This window comes from Amblyomma mixtum, chromosome 2 (assembly GCF_055824585.1).
Source record: "Amblyomma mixtum isolate Tamu chromosome 2, ASM5582458v1, whole genome shotgun sequence".
Classification (NCBI taxonomy): domain Eukaryota; kingdom Metazoa; phylum Arthropoda; class Arachnida; order Ixodida; family Ixodidae; genus Amblyomma; species Amblyomma mixtum.
In genome coordinates, this window is record NC_143013.1 from 46573471 (window position 1) to 46592060 (window position 18590).

At 47.9% G+C, this 18590-nt stretch overlaps 1 pseudogene across 1 annotated transcript in view; it reads right to left on the minus strand.

Annotated features, from left to right (window-relative positions):
- LOC149359221 (Na(+)/citrate cotransporter-like) overlaps positions 1–18590 on the minus strand; it is a 29904-nt pseudogene that overhangs the window by 1062 nt on the left and 10252 nt on the right. The window contains exons 5-11 of the transcript XR_016288766.1: positions 15477–15516; positions 15302–15421; positions 15123–15239; positions 9656–9739; positions 9017–9121; positions 7925–8102; positions 2551–2712 (exon numbers count right to left, since the gene is read on the minus strand). The product of XR_016288766.1 is annotated as a Na(+)/citrate cotransporter-like (transcript). The remainder of the gene's footprint in view (positions 1–2550; positions 2713–7924; positions 8103–9016; positions 9122–9655; positions 9740–15122; positions 15240–15301; positions 15422–15476; positions 15517–18590) is intronic.

Genomic DNA, 18590 nt, shown 5'->3' on the forward strand with positions numbered 1-18590 from the left:
AATGTATCTGTTCTTTATTTATTTTCTTTGGCCTTAGGGCACTAACCTGCGCAGCACTGTACGCGACTGTGCACAGAAAGCCGCAAAGCTTCCGTTGCGAACCACTGCGACCTCACGTGCTTCCTATGGTCTGCCTTTCGCGCGTTGTCACTCTTTATATAGGCACAGTGAACAAAGCGATGCCTTAAAAATTAACAAGATGCGAAAACACTCCGTCCCGCAACTTTGAAGAGGAGTGGGAATTAGTCGCGCGAGTTGAGGGCTCCCGCAGCTGTGTGATGTAGGCTCCCGAAAGTGTGAGAACAGCACACACTTGGGGAAGCCATCTCCTCGCGCTTACTGCTCCCATTGTCCTGTGAACGAATGTTATATGAGCATGCTGCATTGTCCTAGAAGCAAAGTTCCAAGAAGTGTACTGGATACATACCTTCGTAGGCAATAACATGTGCGCTAAGCCTTCTTTACACCAAGGTCGACGCAGTACGGGATTCCGGTGTTCCAGAAGAGCTTCAGGCGCTTCCCGTATCTTTCGAATTGCTTCAGTTACATACAACTTTCGTCCACAGACCGAACAAAGCCACATTTTATAATAACAGAGCTATAAAGATCTGCGCGACAACACTACGCGATATATCAACAGCAGCGCTACGGAGCCGTACTGATGGATTGGATTGGTCTGACTGCGAACTGACATCTATGATGATGGTGATAGCAGAATGCACGGGGGTTTTGATGCATGGTTTCAATGGCAAGTTTAGCTAGCAAAACAGTGGACATGTCGCGCAACTCCTCTAATTTGTAGAAGGTTTATAAATATAAAACTAGTCATTGAGTTCTTGCAAAATTCTGCAACACCTGCTTCTCCTCTTAGATAAATTTAGCTCGTTGGCGGCTCTTGCACTGCAGGTAGGAGTGGAATTATGGTGTGGAATCGTACCAATTTACAAACGTCTTCGCGTCAAACCCTTCAACTGATGCAAATAAAACGGTATACATACACGAAAGACTCGAATTTTCTGTGAAATAAAAAACGTCCATACTCATGGCCTGGGAAAATACTCGACCTTACATCCTTCGGACGTCCACCTCGTCTCTCATGCGGATATACAAAAGTGGACACTGTCCGTACGTCCGGCGGATGTACGAATACGGATATCCGAAATCGGATTGTGTTCGTACGTCCGATGGACGTCCGATCTCGGCAAAGGACGTTCGTATCTAGCTCGTACGTCCGACGGATATCTGTGGTTGCTTGGGTCGTTATGTCCTGGCATTTTCAATCATCGCAAGAGGAGGTCAAAAAATGCTTCCCAGATCCTTGCAGTACGTAGCTTGATTCGTATTCCCTCGTATCCCCTTCGTATTCGTATCCCCTGACATTCATAGCCTCGACCCACTTCCAATACTAGGCACAACAGCGTCGTGGGTTATTAATCGTTTGACATTATTGCCCGCGGCGGTGGCTCAGTGGTTATGGCGCTTGGCTGCTGACAAAAAACGTGGTTTCGACCCTGGCCGCGGCGGTCGAATTTCGATGGAGGCGGAATTCTAGAGGCCCGTGTTGCCCATGTACTGTGCGATATCAGTGTCCAGGTGGTTAACATTTTTGGAGCCCTTCACTACGTCGTCCCTCATAGCCCGAGTCACTTCGGGACGTTAAACGCCCATAAACCTAAACCTTAGACATTATTATACATGGACACCACTCTGATATTCGCCTACTACCGTATTTTGGTTTCGGTTTCCGCAAACAAACGATGACTGTAACGTGTACTTGGTCTTTAGGACACAGGAGGCTTGTAAAAAAGGCGGCAATATAATTGCTGATACATCGTTTGTCGCCATCCAGCTCTTCAAGTAGGCTGGTTTTAGAGTTGCAGCGAATTGAAAATACGTATCAGCGTTTGTATTTCCGTTTTTTTCGTGCCTTGTCAGAGCCATCGTTCGGTTGAAGAAACCGAAACTGAAGCAGCATGAGAAAATAAATTCAATTTTAAGCTATTTAGCGGTGGTAGGCAAATACCACGTGATAATTTCGTTACTCATTAATTCAAAATTCCCCTTAAATGCCCTCGTTCGAGAGTACTACATAGGGGGGTTCAGTGTAGAAAGAAAACATGTATAAGGAAAGCAAAGGAACAATAAACAGGTTAGGCATACGATGGAAAAAAAATAAGTCCGACAGTAAATAAAGAAGCAAGCAACAGAAAACAATATAATACCATTATAGGTTTAAAGCAAACGATTAGGCATAACGGAAAGGAAAAATAGTACACTCTACGTGCAAGGCGCGAAAAGAACAGAAGTAAATGCTAAAGTACAGCAAGCGTAAGAAAAAAAAATTCAAATGCCAACGTGGCTGCGGTCCCGTCCGCATTAACGAGGAACTTGAATCGAGAAGGTTCGCTCTTTCTTTCAACAAAAACAAAAAGCACTGTGTACATGGGACTCCCCCTCGGGAAACCATGGAGGAATGCCCACGCCCAACAACCTGTTTCGTGACTGAACTGACTCCGAGCGTTCTAGAACAGTGCGCGACGTTTCGCTCACCAGATGGGCGACGTAAGGGGAGAAGATGGCGACCACAACCGTGTTCTGGCAAAGCTCGCACATGACCGACGTGACGAGGGAGATGACGATCTGGACGTGCAGGGGCCGAGGCAGCGAGTGCTCGTACACTTCGTCCCTCATCAGCTGCTGCAGGCCGGACGACTGTACAGGGGGGAGATGGTTTTCGTTATGAACTCTAGGAAGAAGGCACGTGAAAATAACAAAAAACGAAAGATCCCTGTGAGGAGCGCGCGCAAATTCGCGAAGCGCATTGGCTCACGCCAACCACCGCGGCGGGCCTCTTGATCGCGTCTGCAACAATGACTACTTATAAACGCGAAAGCTTTAGTAGCCTAGCGGCGCCAATTTCACTGCGTCTAAACGAATGACCATGAACAGGAAGCAAGTCAGCCGGAGCCGACGTCCCCGCTAGTGGCTACTCGCAGACGTCGGGCCGAGTCTGATCATCCGGTCGACATTGCCAACCATGCGAGGGGTTTAGCAATCGATAGGGAGCGTAAACGCGCTAAACGGGCAGCCGGAACCGATGAAAGCTTCGAAAGCAAAGGAAAGGCGCATAACCGGCCCCCTGAACCAGTGGACACCTCAGAATTGTTTTATACCACATTTGTTTGAGGTATTTGTGACAGATGTGCGCTGCGTGCGTTGGCATTGGCATTGAAGGACTCTGGCATTGGCAACGTTGTGGCAGAAACGCCGCACTCAAGCAATATGCAGCCGGCGTTCATTGTTTTCGTTGGCGTTGACAACGTTCTAGACTTCGATGATTTTGAGGAAAGGAAGGATATCTAGCTCCCTGGGTCAGTGGACACCGGTATGCGGCGGCGGTGAAAGAGACATGTGGGCAGCATGCGTTAGCGCTGACAACGTTGTGGCTGGTGCGCGCCACTGCAGCAATAGGCCGAAGCGTCACTTTCGCTTGCATAACCAGGCTTAAAAAGAAATTGAAAATTGGTTTTTGAGGAAAGGAACATACCTCGATGGACACCCGAAACGCGCTGTAAGGGCAGGGAAGAAGGTGGGAGTGAAAGAGGTGCCATAAGGAGGGCTCCGTATTAATTTTTACCACCTGGGGATCTTTAAAGGACTATAGACACAAAATTTTTGCTTCCGTGTTTTCTTCTTTCAAATGACGTGCTAGACATTGGTATACACGAAGCACCCAGTGGTATTTGTCTGCGACCGCTAAATAATTTATAATCGAACTTCTTCTTGACGATGTTTCGGTTTCGGTTTCATCAGCCGACCAATGGCTGTGATATGTATGGTCACGTGAGACACAAAAAAAAACTGCAATATAGCTGCTGATATGCCGTTTGTTGTAATTATAGCTATTTATTAAAGTTGATTTAAATGCTCCAGTTGGTTAAAATTGTGTATTAGCGTTTAAATTGCCGTTTTTTTGTCCATCACGTGACCTAAATTCACGTCACAGCCATTGTTCGGTTGATGAAACCGAAACCGAAACAACATGAGAGAAGAAATCCAATTATAAATTATATATCGGTTGTAGGCGAAACCGCCCCGGTGATCCATGTATTCTAATGTCTAATGCATCATTTGAAAGAAGAAAACACACATTTAAATGGAGGTGAAACAACACCCGTCTGCTATGATGGTGGTTGAATTTAATCCCTTTCGCCTCGATCCTTCCACCTTCCCTTATGGGTGTGAATTTGGTTTGGTTTGGTTTATGGGGTTTAACGTCCCAAAGCGACTAAGGCTATGAGAGACGCCGTAGTGGAGGGCTCCGGAAATTTCGACCACCTGGGGATCTTCAACGTGCACTGACATCGCACAGTACACGGGCCTCTAGAATTTCTCCTCCAAAGAAATTCTAGCCGCCGCGGCCGGGATCGAACCCGCGTCTTTTGGGTCAGCAGCGGGTGTGAATTTGACGCGCTGGTCTGTGTATAAAGTCGAGGCACGGGGCAGCCGATAATCTGCGTGTCAGGATAGTAGGGCTCATCACGGAACTCACTGCGACGAGCATGGAGGCGACGAGTTGAGTTATGGCTCGTGCAGACGAACGCCCACCCGTCGAATTGTGTTGCTCCTGCAACGTGCCACAGCACGCAGCTCTGATTCCGGCAACTCTGTCGCTCGTGAAACCTAACCTAACCTAACCTAACCTAACCTACTAACCTAACCTAACCTAACCTAACCTAACCTAACCTAACCTAACCTAACCTAATCTAACCTAACCTAACCTAACCTAACCTAACCTAACCTAGCCTAACCTAACCATAAGAAATGTGGTTTGAGTTCACCTCATCCATAAGCCTTTTTCTCCCCTTAAAAAGCTACAGAGCTATAACAGAGCTATCAGAAGCATAAGCTGGGCTGATCCTAATTTTCCGGACATGAGAGTCGTCGCCGTACGTGCGGCGCTGAAATAGTATATAGGCGCCCGAAAGAAAAAAACTATGTAGCTGTTTCTATGGTGTCTGCCGAAGACGTTCTTACTGATTGACGCTTAGAGCACCTCTGGGAGATGCGCAAGAAATCGTAGGATGGGACGCAAGGGTGCACGCCTGCTCCTCCTCGCCGCCGAGTGAGCACCCCAGCGCTGGCATCGAGGCACCCTAAGCACCCCGCGCGCATTCTGCCATCTTGTGTCGTTCTCTCGCATTACATCGCTTCGATCGCGGCGCTGCCGCCTCGCTTCCCATTCCCGGAGGCTCTACCGATAGGCTCACCCTCGCGCCTTCCTTGCTCTTTGAGAAGGGGAGGGGCTGCACTAACGGACAAGTGCCAAAATACACTCTCCTCCACTGGGCGTAGCAAAACTGCTTATCGTTGCACGTGTCGGTTACATTATGTTCGGTTCAATTACAGGTTTCTGCTTAAGATATTTGTGAGACCATTTTTAAAACTGTGCAAACCTTAAGAACAATAAATGCCCCTTTAAATTGGCTATATTTAGGAGCTGGAGCATTCAGTTTTTATTTTTCGAAAATTCGACGGACTTTTCTCGGTTTTTATTGCACAGTGCAAGTTCTGCTTTTTTTTTCGGCGAGTATTAATTTATATGAATGAATTACTGACTTTATTCGTTGATTTCATATGCCAATTATGCGTGTTCAAAAGTCATTTAGAGTCACGTCACGTCATTTTTGTCAACATGAACAGTTCGTTTGCCAGTAATTAATATAATTTACCAGTAATTTAACACTCGGAGGTGCGCCTGTAGAAGGAATTACTTTCGTCATAGAGAAAGTAAGGCAGGACATCCGGCAGACACGAGCCCAAGGGGAAGTAAGTTCTAAGAACTGGGTTGACAAGTTTTGTTTGGGTTGTCGAGCTTAGTTGAGAGAGGGGGTGGGGCATCACGTGGTCTGCGTGTTGATGGCAGCGATAGAACTGCGGCTCAGGTTTGGTTTGGTTTATGGGGTTTAAAGGGACACTGAGGAGAGCACTATTAATATTTTTTTTATAGTAAAATCCGATAGTTCGGCATGTCATGGCTTTGTTGCCACTTGGCCGGCAGCGAAAGATGCATTTATTTCTAAGAAATTTGGATTCGAAGTTGAAAAAGTTTTTCCCGCCGCTCTGATTCAAACTTGGGATTCGTCTATGACGACAGAGGACTAAGAGACGTGAAACATGACGTGCACATGACGTAACGCAGACTCCGTGATTTCTGGCTACCAGCAGTGCGGCGTGCGGCCTAGCAGCAGCCGAAAAGAAAGCTACCGCCGGCCGCACGTTGAAGGCATCTATCGGCTATTGCGGCCGTCGCTACAGTCGCTTCGATTACGTTTGCACTGGCGTTTTGCCAGCGTTACGATGGATCTCGTTCTCGATGTCGTCAACGAAGTTCTCGCAAATAGACACCTTTAGCATACCGTGTACCTTGTTACCGCTAGCGGGATACCGGGAGCCCGCCTACCGCCGGAAAACAGGCGCTGATTTGTCCCGATGCTTCAGGAGCGCGCGTAGCAGCCGGGCACGTGGCGCCATCTGGCGACGTCAAGGAGATTTGCGCATGCATTGGCTGCGCCTCAGTGATGCATGGTTTCTTGGTTCCTGGTGTTGCTAGAACCATTCGTTCTAGCAACACTGTTTTGTTCTATGATCTCATGACGCTTGTACTTGCGAGTTTGGCCTGTGGCGGCGATACCTGTATTTTGGTTCTTGCTCTTTTCTACGTTACAAGAGCTTTGTTGTCAGTATGAGTGGCGTTTTTGTAATCAGGAGCTGGTATTCTGTCGATACAAGCCAACTTCAATTTCTCCTCAGTGTCCCTTTAACGTCCCAAAGCGACTAAGGCTATGAGAGACGCCGTAGTGGAGGGCTCCGGAAATTTCGACCACTTGGGGTTCTTTAACGTGCACAGACAACGCACAGTACACGGGCCTCGAATTGTCGCGGTAGCCCGAATATGGTACTCTTCATGACGACCATGCACGGCGTCGTGCCAGTGTCTTAGATGCTATTTATAAAACTACTTAACCAATTAACAGTTCTAAGCGGGTGGCGATAGTGAACAAACATTGCTTAGCTAGCAGGCGGCGATGAGGTGGGGCTTGCACATCTACAGAGGCCTGTAAGCTAGCGGAAAAATGCCTCAAATTGCACAACAGTGTGGCTTATCCAACAATACCACCGTCTCAGCACGCTTACCCTTGACTGAGTGTAACACGTTACGTACTCGACAGTCAGCTAGCAATGCCTTTCATGCCAAGAGTACTGACTTTTTCCGGTTATTCGAGTTTTAAAAACTAAACTTAAAAACTAAACTCAGCGTACTTGTTTTTTTAGCAATTCGAAAAGTTCAACCCCTAGTTATAATCTTATATCGCGTTTCTCTCTGACCCCGTAGACTACACTGTACAGTGGGACGTCAGTTTGACCTCATGTCACGCCCAATGTCTCAGAAGATTACCAAAAGGCCATTCTCGGTCCAGCTTCTCTGGCCAATTTTAAACCAACGGTGCGGCCACTATATATGCGGTCCGGCGTTTCATGCGCAGCTTTTCTGGTCATCAGCAACTAGCGTCATCTTATTTCTTATTTGTTCTTATTTTGAGAGCACCAGACAGTCGGATAGACTCTGGCTGAACATGGCGATTATAAGGGCTGATCCTTCCTCCTGGCTGCAGAACTCAACCTGTAACTACTTTCGACGGCCACAGAAAATAATGCAGTGGGGTGAACCGAACATTAGAAAATTCCTGCGGTGATTATGAATGTTAAGCGCCCTGTGGCACGTGGTAACAATCATGCAGACTAGAAGCGTTTTTACAACTTTTACGGGGCATGACACTCATGTGGCTGGCCAGAGTGACTGACTGCCAATCAAAGACCAAGCTTTCGACAACCGTCGGCCAATTTCGCTTGGCCGACTTACCCTGAAGTAGCTGCTGAGCAGCACGCAGGTGTTGGCCAGCAGCAGAGTGTACCAGGGCATGCTGTTGTTCAGCTCAGCCCAGGTCAGCAGCCGGTGGCCGCGGTCGCACTGAACCATCGACTCGGACGGGAACACGAACAGCACGATCGTGAACGCCACCCATAGTGCACTGTGTGTGCTGAGATTGCGTGCAAAAGAAAGGCACACAGATCCATGCAGCGGTGTAAGGGTTAGAGTCCGCCTGGCACTTTCGTCTCCTGTACTCAGCTTCAGCTGCTAGACGAAGGTTTTTTGCTACAAGAACACCATAGCCCCAACCTCAGTTACAGTTCCGAACCTAGCCGCCAGCTTCAGGAATATGAAATTTCCTTTGGGCTCAAAAACAGGCCATGACGGTACAGTGCGTGGTTTGCGTGAGCGAAATCACCTGAGAAGTCAAGTAAGCAGACCGAAGGCGTATGACCTTGGGTAGGGGGACGTTGACGGAGCAGCAAGGATTGCAGTAAAAGACAGCGGCAGCCAAGAAGAGGCGAAACCATGCAAAAAAGACACAGACGAGGAAAGGAATCACAGTGCAGTTGTGCTGCTTAGCGTAGGTATTGTGGGAATCCTAGCGGAGGTTGAATGCGCCGCAGCGGTGCCCCAGTGTGCATGTGGTGACGGCTGGTCGGGGTTCTCGGCTCGCGCGAAGATCGAACCCGAGAGGGTTGGTGGCCTTTGCCTACTGAGAAACCGCAATATAAATGATAGGCCTGTGCATATGGCCTCATACTTCTGCTCAGGTGCCTGTAGTGCAGCGTATTTAATTATTGATTAGTTTCACGAACACGTCGGGCATACTATTTCATCAAGCTTCATGCCCCGACCCGGGTAGTTCGTCCCCTGTCATTTGTGTGTTTACGATCAAGAAGAGCCTCTATTGCTGAACGTGCATTTTCTGGTCAGCGACCGAGAAGGGACGAATGCTGAGATGTACATACATTATAAACATTTGGAGAAAGGATGTCGCAATCTCTCTCTCTCTCCCCCCCCCCCCCCCCCTCCCGCTCTCCTTTTTTTTCTGCTTACGCGAGACCCAGCCTATACACTTACATGGTGAACCCAGTGCGGCGGCTGAGTCCATCTGTGAATTCGGTGCCCAAGAAGAGCAGGGCGCTCAGTAGGGCGTAGTTCAAGAGTACGCCGCCCTCGTGTAATCTGCAAAAGAAGGAGTAGACGCTCAAGTGCGACCACAGCATTTCGCACGGTGTGCGTGGCGTGAAAAACTGGGAGCATGTAGCAGATAAGAGTAGTCGATTCTGTCCCTTTACCTTGTCCCTACGCGCGAGCGGGATACAAGGAAGAGAGGCGGAAATCGGTCAACTTTGTCCAACCACATAGCAGCGCCAGTAACTTACCAAAGATAACTAATTCGTCGGGGGCTGTGTTGCGTTTTCGAGCGTGTGACCATGTGACACATTCAGCCCAATCCGCCGAACTCTGGAAAACATCACTGAGATCGCTTATGCTGGTGACTGGGTCGTGCGTATTCCCCGGGGGTCCCTTTTACTTTACCCCAGCGGTTGTGGGCAGTTAGAAGTGGGGACGTCGCCAGCCTCAGTGTTTTTTCGGCTTTTAGCATATTGTGAACGTGTGAGCTGTAGCGCGCTGGAAGCAAGGTGGGAAAGCTGCAGTCTAGAGGCACGCATAAAGTGGTTCACCACACTAGGGGCGCGCAACATCTCAACTCACTTCAGTGGGCCCAGAGCCTCGACCTGCTCCTCGATGGCCTTCCTGAGGTCCTCGTTGATGTACTCCCGATATTTGGACGCCACCCTGTTCAAAAGAAAAGAAGGTGAAGCACTGTAAACTCGGGTTTAATGCTGGCATTTTCTATATAGGGCATTGTAGTATAAACCCGCGTACTGCAAGCATTTCGATTCTCAGCGCACTCTCACTTGTCTTTCTTTAAATGGTAAGAGACGCACATAAAAGAATGACCGCAACTTCGGTAAAACATAGCGCGCACTTCCTAACTATAAAAAAAAGAAACGAAATCTCATCTACCTAGCCATGACCATTCGCAAAATGTTCAAGCCAGACTCGTCTTACGTCTTTAGCAAAGGGACTGGCCGAATATCAACATTACCAGCAAAACAACAGCAGCCGTGGGGCTAGAAGGTGTCAGATTAAGAGCGTAATGAGCAAAGTCTCGACTGCGGCGTACGAAACATGTCTCCGGAGCTCAGAAGCCACCGCTGTCTCTTTTCGCTTCGAATTCCCTTCACATACATTAACCCCAGCTCGGACACCGTGCTATAGCTCGAGTCTCAAGTGGATGGCACACTGACAGGAAGAACGAACTCGCGCAAGGATAAGGACGCAGGAGAAATGACGGTCCATGTAGCGCTGGCCTGAACCGAGTACAGCTGCCGGGTGAAGACACAGAAGAGACATTTACAATAGGGTGGCCCTATCGGTTAGGAGCATAGGGACAATAATAGGGCGCCAGTGCGCAGACGCAGGACAATAACGCCGCTCCCTCCGGTTATTGTCCAGCGCAATGGCGTCCCGCTATTCCGCTGTGCCCTGTTAAGTTCGGCGAACAAAGACCTGGGAGGAATTCCTAAAAGACATGAGTCGTCATGCAGCAAAGGTGCGGCGAGGTCTGGCGACGGCGGCAGCAGCGGCGGAAGCAGTGGCGATGGCGGCGCCGTCAAGTGGCGAGTCTGCCCTCGGGTCGCCGGACAGAGTGGTGCGACGAAAGGTCAAGCTGTTGCTATCACATACAACAAGCTGTTGCTGTTGCATACACCACGAAATCGCTGTCTTGAAAGCTGCAAACACTGACACCAAGAACCGAATGCGCCGCAACAACTTGCTTATTTTAGGTCTCGGCGACACAAACAACGAATCATGGGCAGAATCGGAGAAAAAAAATTGTGGCCCTTTGTTCTGATCACCCCGATCTTCATCTCGACAGCAACAGCATGGAACGTGCTCACCGTATTGGAAGTCACCCCGACGACAAGAAACGCCCCATCGTTGTAAAATTCACACAGTTCAAAACCAAAGAGAACATATCGTCCTGCGGGCGAAAGCTTCGCCATCAGAGAAAACTGAATTTCCTGCACGCCAAGCACGTTCAAAGCTACTTCACTTCATTCGACCACAAAAGTGCGCGTTTAAACTCGCTCTTGACAAGCGTATGCGGCAATAAATGTTATTTTTACGACCCTGCCACTGCTAGCGTATTGGAAACCCCTAAATAAGCAGATAGCGCGCGACGTAACACAGGACCACCCGCCGAAAGCACTTCAGGAACCATGCCATGACCCACTAAAAAACAGGTGCTATCATCGGCGTCTCCATCCGGCGTTCTTCGTTATGCCTTGGTCTGAATACTGCATTCACGAATATCCGGAGCGTCACCCCAAAATGTGACGCACTTGAGAGCTTCATTAGTGATATCGACGCTGATACTGTGCTACTAACGGAAACCTGGCTGAACGAGGATATCAAAGACAGCGAAATCGTTTCCCCTGATCTTCACTACACAATATACCGGCACGACAGGAAAAACAGAAAAGATGGTGGCGTCCTCACAGCTGTCAAGAACACATAATCATCGTCTTACATCAGCACTGACGACAACCTTGAACTCATGTGGGTATGCTTGGACGACAAGGCAAGGAAAGTTCTTGGAATTTGCTACAGACCACCGGATGGCGACTCATCCTTCTGTGACACGCTTGGTCGTACCTTAAACAATATCAAAAATAAATTTCCTAATTCCTCTAACTTTTTTTTTTAGCGATTTCAACTTCCCGAACGTTAGCTGGCCCTTACTCTCAGTGCTTAATAGGCCATCTTCCAACGATTCAAAATACTTCCTTGATTTAACACTTGACCTCAACCTACACCTGGTCATTACATGCCCAACAAGAGAAAACAATGTTCTTGACCTACTCCTGACTACTTCCCCTACGACGTAAAAGGTATAGCCGTGTTACCACGCATTAGTGATCACAACCTACTTAACATCTATCTTTCAATACCCATTATAAAACGATCCTCAACAAAAAAAGTAATCCCTGACTACAGAAGAGCTAAATTCGATGCCACCAATTATGTTTTATCAGAATTTTACAGCTGTTTCCAGATTGCTTATCAAACTCGCTAGGTTAATGCCAACTGGGAACTGTTTAAGACCACTGCCCATTCGTTGAAAAATGAGCACATTCCGGCGTTTTGTGTAAAATCCGATTCTAATAACGAATGGTTTAACAGACAACCGAAAAGTCTTGTTAATAGGAAAAAACGGCTTTGTAGTACTGCTAACTTGCATAACCGGCACGCAGTGTGGGTATGGTACCACCAATGTGCGAAAGAATATAACGAAAAATAACGAAATCCTCAAATCCAACTCGAATAAACTCTGGCGCATTCTTTCCCCTAAATTACAATTCAATCGAATTGAACTTTTAGACGCTGATCGTGATCCAATCAGTAAAGAGTGCGCAACAATTCTAAATAAATATTTTTGTTCAGTCTTCTCCTCAGCAGCTTGCAGTCCAAGTATTTCCCCAACCACCCTAACAATACCCATGCCTCAATTCACACTCACCGCGACGGGAATAGAAAATCTAGTTAGTTCCCTCAAGACTACTTCATCATCTGGCTGCAACCACATCAACAGTAAACTGCTGAAAAACACTTGTTTAGTCTCAAGACAGATACTACATCTAATATTTACACAATCATTAGAATACGGAGAAATCCCCGATGACTGGAAGATAGCCGAAATCATACCAATCTTTAATAAAAGCGTGACTGCACAAATCCTTCAAACTATCGTCCTATTTCTTTAATGAGCATTCCTTCTAGATTACTTGAACATGTTATAACGTCCAATCTAATGAAACATCTGGATTCAGTTAACTTCATTTATTCTCACCAACACGGTTTCCGTAAGTATACTACTCCTGTGAAACGCAAATGGCTGAATTCACACATGACATCCTTCGCTTAATGGACAACATTTAAATCGACGCCATCTTTTTAGCCTCCGTGGTGGCTCAGTGGTTATGGTGCTCGGCTGCTGACCCGAAAGACGCGGGTTCGATCCCAGCCGCGGCGGTTGAATTTCTTTGGAGGAGAAATTACAGAGGCCCGTGTACTGTGCGATGTCAGTGCACGTTAAAGAACCCCAGGTGGTCGAAATTTCCGGAGCCCTCCACTACGGCGTCTCTCATAGCCTTAGTCGCTTTGGGACGTTAAACCCCATAAACCAAACCAAACCAAGTCATATTTTTAGATTTTTGCAAGGCCTTCGATCGTGTTCCGCACTCACACCTGCTCACAAACTCTCTTCCCTAGGCATTCCTGAAAACCTTATAACCTGGATTGAAACATTTCTTAATGGACGCATGCAGTTTACCTCAAGCAATGGTTACCGCTCACCCCTCACTAATGTTACATCAGGTGTCCCCCAGAGCGCAGGCTTATCACCACTGCTGTTCCTAATTTACATCAACGATCTTCCAGTTAACATAAACGCCAAGGTAAGACTTCAACCATCCAGCTTCAAGACACCCACTGCGTAAAATCCCCGATAAGAACTTGTAGTCGCCTTAGCCATAGCCACCCCATAGCCGGTATCAAGACCCGTACATTAGCAATGAATAGTTCTTTTTTCCCCCACGCAATAACCATCTGGAATGCCCTACCTAACGACATAGTTTTATGCAGCGATTCAAAGTCCTTTCGCACGAAACTCGCCTGTCATCTTAAGAATATATGAATACTTAGTCATTTTTACCATGTATTATTAATGACTTTCATCTGTGCTCACTGCCGCAAGCGAATTTTTTTCTTTGTACGCTTTCACTGCGCATGTACTCCCTTTATCCTTTCTATTTTTTATCTTTAGCTTTTGAATTTTGTAGTGTGTGTTCATTGTGCGGGCGCGTTTTATGCTGGTTTTGTACCAATTGTAGCGCCTTCTTATCTAATGCCCTCGGGCCTTTAAGGATGAAATAAATGAAATGAAATTGAAAGACGGCTGTGTCCTCGACAGAGATCTCGTGCTTCGGACATCCGGCGGGGGTGTACGAGGCAGTTCATTCACCTGCTGGGAGGCTGAGGGAAATTTCTTTCCCACGGAGGCAACGAACAGAAGACTTGCCGCAATGGTCAAACTGGCACATCAGTGTTTGATGAATCTGTCTCTACCCCTTCAAATCCACCGAGTTGCGAGAGAGCGAGAGAGCCCCAGTCAGGGATTTGGGGAATACGAAGCGTATTTAACGGGATGTTGTTTTGTGAGCGAGGCACTCCTTTCTTGACTGTAAATATGTACAAATAAACCTACTGTACAGTTTCCTCCGTAATGGAGTTTGGCACCGGCCTTCGGAGCCGAGACCTGCGGGGCTGAACGAGTCAGTCAACACGAGGGCCGCTCCGCCAAACAGCCCCTAGCTAACCAATAAAGACACCTTATTCTGAAAGTCTTTATAGAAACTCGCTCACGATGCCACCGCGGTGGCTCAGCGGCTATGGTGCCCGGCTGCTGACCCAAAAGACGCGGGTTCGATCCCGGCCGCGGCGGCTAGAATTTCTTTGGAGTAGAAATTCTAGATGCCCGTGTACTGTGCGATGTCAGTGCACGTTAAAGAACGCCAGGTGGTCGAAATTTCCGGAGCCCTCCACTACGGCGTCTCTCATAGCCTTAGTCGCTTTGGGACGTTAAACCCCATAAACCAAACCAAAGCAGAAACTCGCTCACGGGCCACAGCCGTGCACATCACTTTACGCTGTCCCCTCGGTTACAGGGTCGCAAGAAATCTCCAAGACTATCGCGTGAGCATTTCACCAATACTTTTTCTAGTTGCGTTATCTTGGTTTTGTCGCTGGCATACAAACGAGTGTGTCCTCCTCCGCGGCGCAAAGGAGAGCTGCGGCTACACCGCTCCCGCCTCTCATACGTTCAGATGACGTTCAGTTAGTTAACTCGGTTCAGTGGTTGACCAGGAAGTCAGCTCAGCAGCTTCTGGATTACTGCGGCTGTTGCGACGCTATTCCCCGCCATAGTCGCGTGTGCAGCTGTTGTAAAATGCAATATTCTGACAGGTTTTGATGAGGACTCGGCGCCGAGCGGTCGTGAAGCGTATGAATACTTTTGCGACTCCTTTTTCAGTGAGCGGTGGGTCGCACTCACGGCCTGCCAAGTGCGAGGAAGTGCAGAACTGCCCAGGTGACGCCGAGCAGCATGAAGCAGAGCGGGAGGTGGAAGACGCACCACGCCAGCGGGCTTATCCTCATCTGGTAGTACTCCCTGCAGCGAACGGCCCTTCGTTTACCAGAGATCCCGGGAGTGGCCACTGCATGGTACTCAACTCTTGGAGAAATCCGACCAGGTAGTAGTTGATGACGTGTCCCGACAGTAGGCCCATGCCTCCCAACGTTGCGCAGAAGCCGACGCCGATCAGGCTCGTCTGCCGCATACGGTCCAGCTTCCTGTGTGCGAAAAGTGCTCTGAGAATGCGGGAACGAGGCGTGTCTCTATACTTACGTGAATTCTTCGGCCAGCTCCTCCGTGATCGGTATATTGTCTGAAAAGGCATACAGTGCACAAACGGTAAAGAGTAAGGTTAGACCAATGCACTGCAGGGCTAGAAATGCGCTGGTAAAATGAATAGACACGACTCGTAGACAGCAGCTATCACAACAAATGAGACAGATGAGCGTACTAGAGTGGGACAAAGATAAATAGACCGTTCCAGGACCGTTGAATGTTATCGCGCGTACCGCGGAGTGCGCGTTCTCAAATGGCGTGCCAGTATAGTCTACGCTGATGACTAAGCTTATGTCCCGCAGCCAAGGGAACCTGACTCCCACGCTGGTTTTACACATGCCGGCCACTTGTATACATATATGGGAACCATAGTGGATGCCAAGCGAACAAAGGCACTCAGATGCTGGTCGCCAAAAGCCTCCTCTGATTGATTCATGGTAGCCTCAGATGATTTTGCGACTGAAGGGCAAGACGGACAAGCAGATAGGATACTGACGGATAAGTAGGGAAATACACTATTTGAGGGAGCTGTCTTACCGAGTGCCGTCCATTACAGGACTTTTCCTGCACCCGCATCTATCTGGGCAAGGTGCTTAGCATACTGCATGGCGAGCTTTCAAGCACGAAGGTGGGGAAATTAGCAGGGAGTGCTTGTTCAGAGCTATTATTTCGGAAAGTACCAAGTACACTGATGAAGCCCTAAGCACGTGGCCAGGCGTTGCGCCTGCTGGAGCTTTGTTCGTTTAACCTCGCGATGCTAGAAAGCTAGAACGCTTACACAGGCGACAATGTGTAGGGATTCCGGAGTGATGTTTCTCCTTGAGGCTGAGTAGGCACGCCGTGGCGAATGAAGGGAGCTGACGCTTCCCTTACCAGCAACGGACGAGCATCCAAAGGGCCTGCTCGGGAGCGCAGCGTTGCCCTCTTCAAACAGGTCGCAACAGCGCATCGCCAGCACCGCAGAAGCGGACACTGATTGGCCGAAAGAGACGGCGGGCAAATGCGCCGAAATCGGCGATGACCGGCTGTGGCTGGAGAGAGTCGACATCAAGCCCGGCGAGCCGCCACAGCGAGATGGCGCTATAGGTAAGCACCTCCTTCCTGTGTTGTCGCCACCTTGCCCCGAACACCCGCTAGGCCTAGCCAAAGGGCACGGGTCGCAGATCATCTCAGCAGCCAGCGGTCTTTTTGGGAAACGCTTGGCACGGGCAAAGCGTCCTGTTCTCTGTTGTGTCCGCTTAGCTGCGGTGACGCCGCAAAGACAAGGCAGCCGCACGTGGAGTGCGCTACCGGGAGTTCGGAGTTCGCGGCCTCAGAGGAGGTTAAACGGCCTATTTGTCATCTTATCTGTCCCACAGGTCACAATTTGTAGATGCCAATAACGCAATATCTTCACGGAAGGCAGTTACCACTGGTGTGCCGCAAGGAAGCATTTTGGGCCAACTTTTATTCTTAATTTACATAAATGACATTGCAAGCTGCACAGATAATGCTACATTCGTTTCGTATGCCGATGACACAACCATTTTTATTACAGGCAACGTGGAAACAGATCTAGAAATAAAGGCTAATAAGACGCTGTCTGACTTAGAACGCTGGTCCGCGATAAACTGTTTAAAAATCAACCCGAAGAAAACAAAAGTAATCTTGTACACGCCTAGAGGTAAGATGTTGACAACTAATATGAATTTGTGTCTGGGCAGTGAGCAGTTAGAGATAGTGGACTCCGTTAACATCCTTGGGGTGCATTTTTCAAAGCACCTTACCTGGAATGAGCATGTTGATCACCTACAATCAAAATTGTCATCTGCCATTGGTGTCATTGCTCGTCTGCGTCGCATTCTCCCGACCAAGGTAAAATTAATGTTGTACAATGCACTGGTGGTATCTGTCATGCAGTATTGCATTGTGGTGTGGGGCACAACTGGCGTGACAAACTTGCAGAAACTACATTTGCTACAAAAAAGAGCTGTACGTTACATAGCTGATGTCCATTATACATACTCCACAAAACCACTTTTTCCAAAATATGAAATTCTTCCTGTGTTTTGTTTTTATAATTACAGGTTGATGTTGTGCTACAAAGGTTTTGTAAAGTTTGGCATTGATTACATAACTCATCTGGCAAAACTCCAAGAAAACACAAATATTCGTCAGACCCGACATAAAGAAATGTGGTTTGTACACACCGCGAGAACCTCTTATGATGAACAATCTGTATCTTATACATTACCTTCGCTGTTAAACTTACTAGACCGACAAAATTATGATCCCTCCAGAAACCGAAACTGTCGCATTAAACGTTTTTGTCAACTTCTTCATTCGCAAGACTAAACCATGCCTTCCTATTCGCCTAATTTTGTTCACTAATGTTGCTTATGTGTGTTGATTTATCTGTATTACCTTTTGTTGCTTCTCCGATTGATTGCCGTTTTGTTTCATTCTGTATTACCCGTTGCTTTGTGATATTTTTTCATTTTTGTGTAAGACTGGCCGTCATCCTGCTGTCATGCCAACTAACAAGGGGTCGGGACCTCGTCAAGCTGTTCGAGCTTTTAGTCCCGTACTCCTCCTTTTCTAAGGAAATAAAATGATTGATTGATTGATTGATTGATTGATTGATTATTAAGAATCCACACAGTTGCGCGTTCGGCCATGCAGGCGCCACTGAATGTCACGTTACAAGTTTCAAACTACAACGTCCGTGGCTGTCGTTTTGATTGAAAAGAACACGGGCTGTCGCGTGCTTTTGTTCAGCTTTGGGTCGCAAGTGTTTCAAGAGCAATGTCTGGCTTCATGCACGTTGAAGTTGTACTGACGTGCATCCACCATCAAAGGTAAATGGAAGGCGATTCTGGCGGAAAAAAAAATTCTTTGAATCCAAAGCATAATGGTCGAGATTTATTGGTGTGCTGTGTAATTTGCACAATCACAATTAGGCTGCATATATCTGTTCAAAGATGCATGCATTGAGGGTGATGAAGTTTAATTTTCTTGCTAATATTGCCTCTGACAGCTTGTATACACCGGGTTCCTCACGATGTGCGGATTCTAGCTGTCGCCTAACGAAATGTAACCCAGCAAGATCACTTCTCGTGGCGATGTGCACCA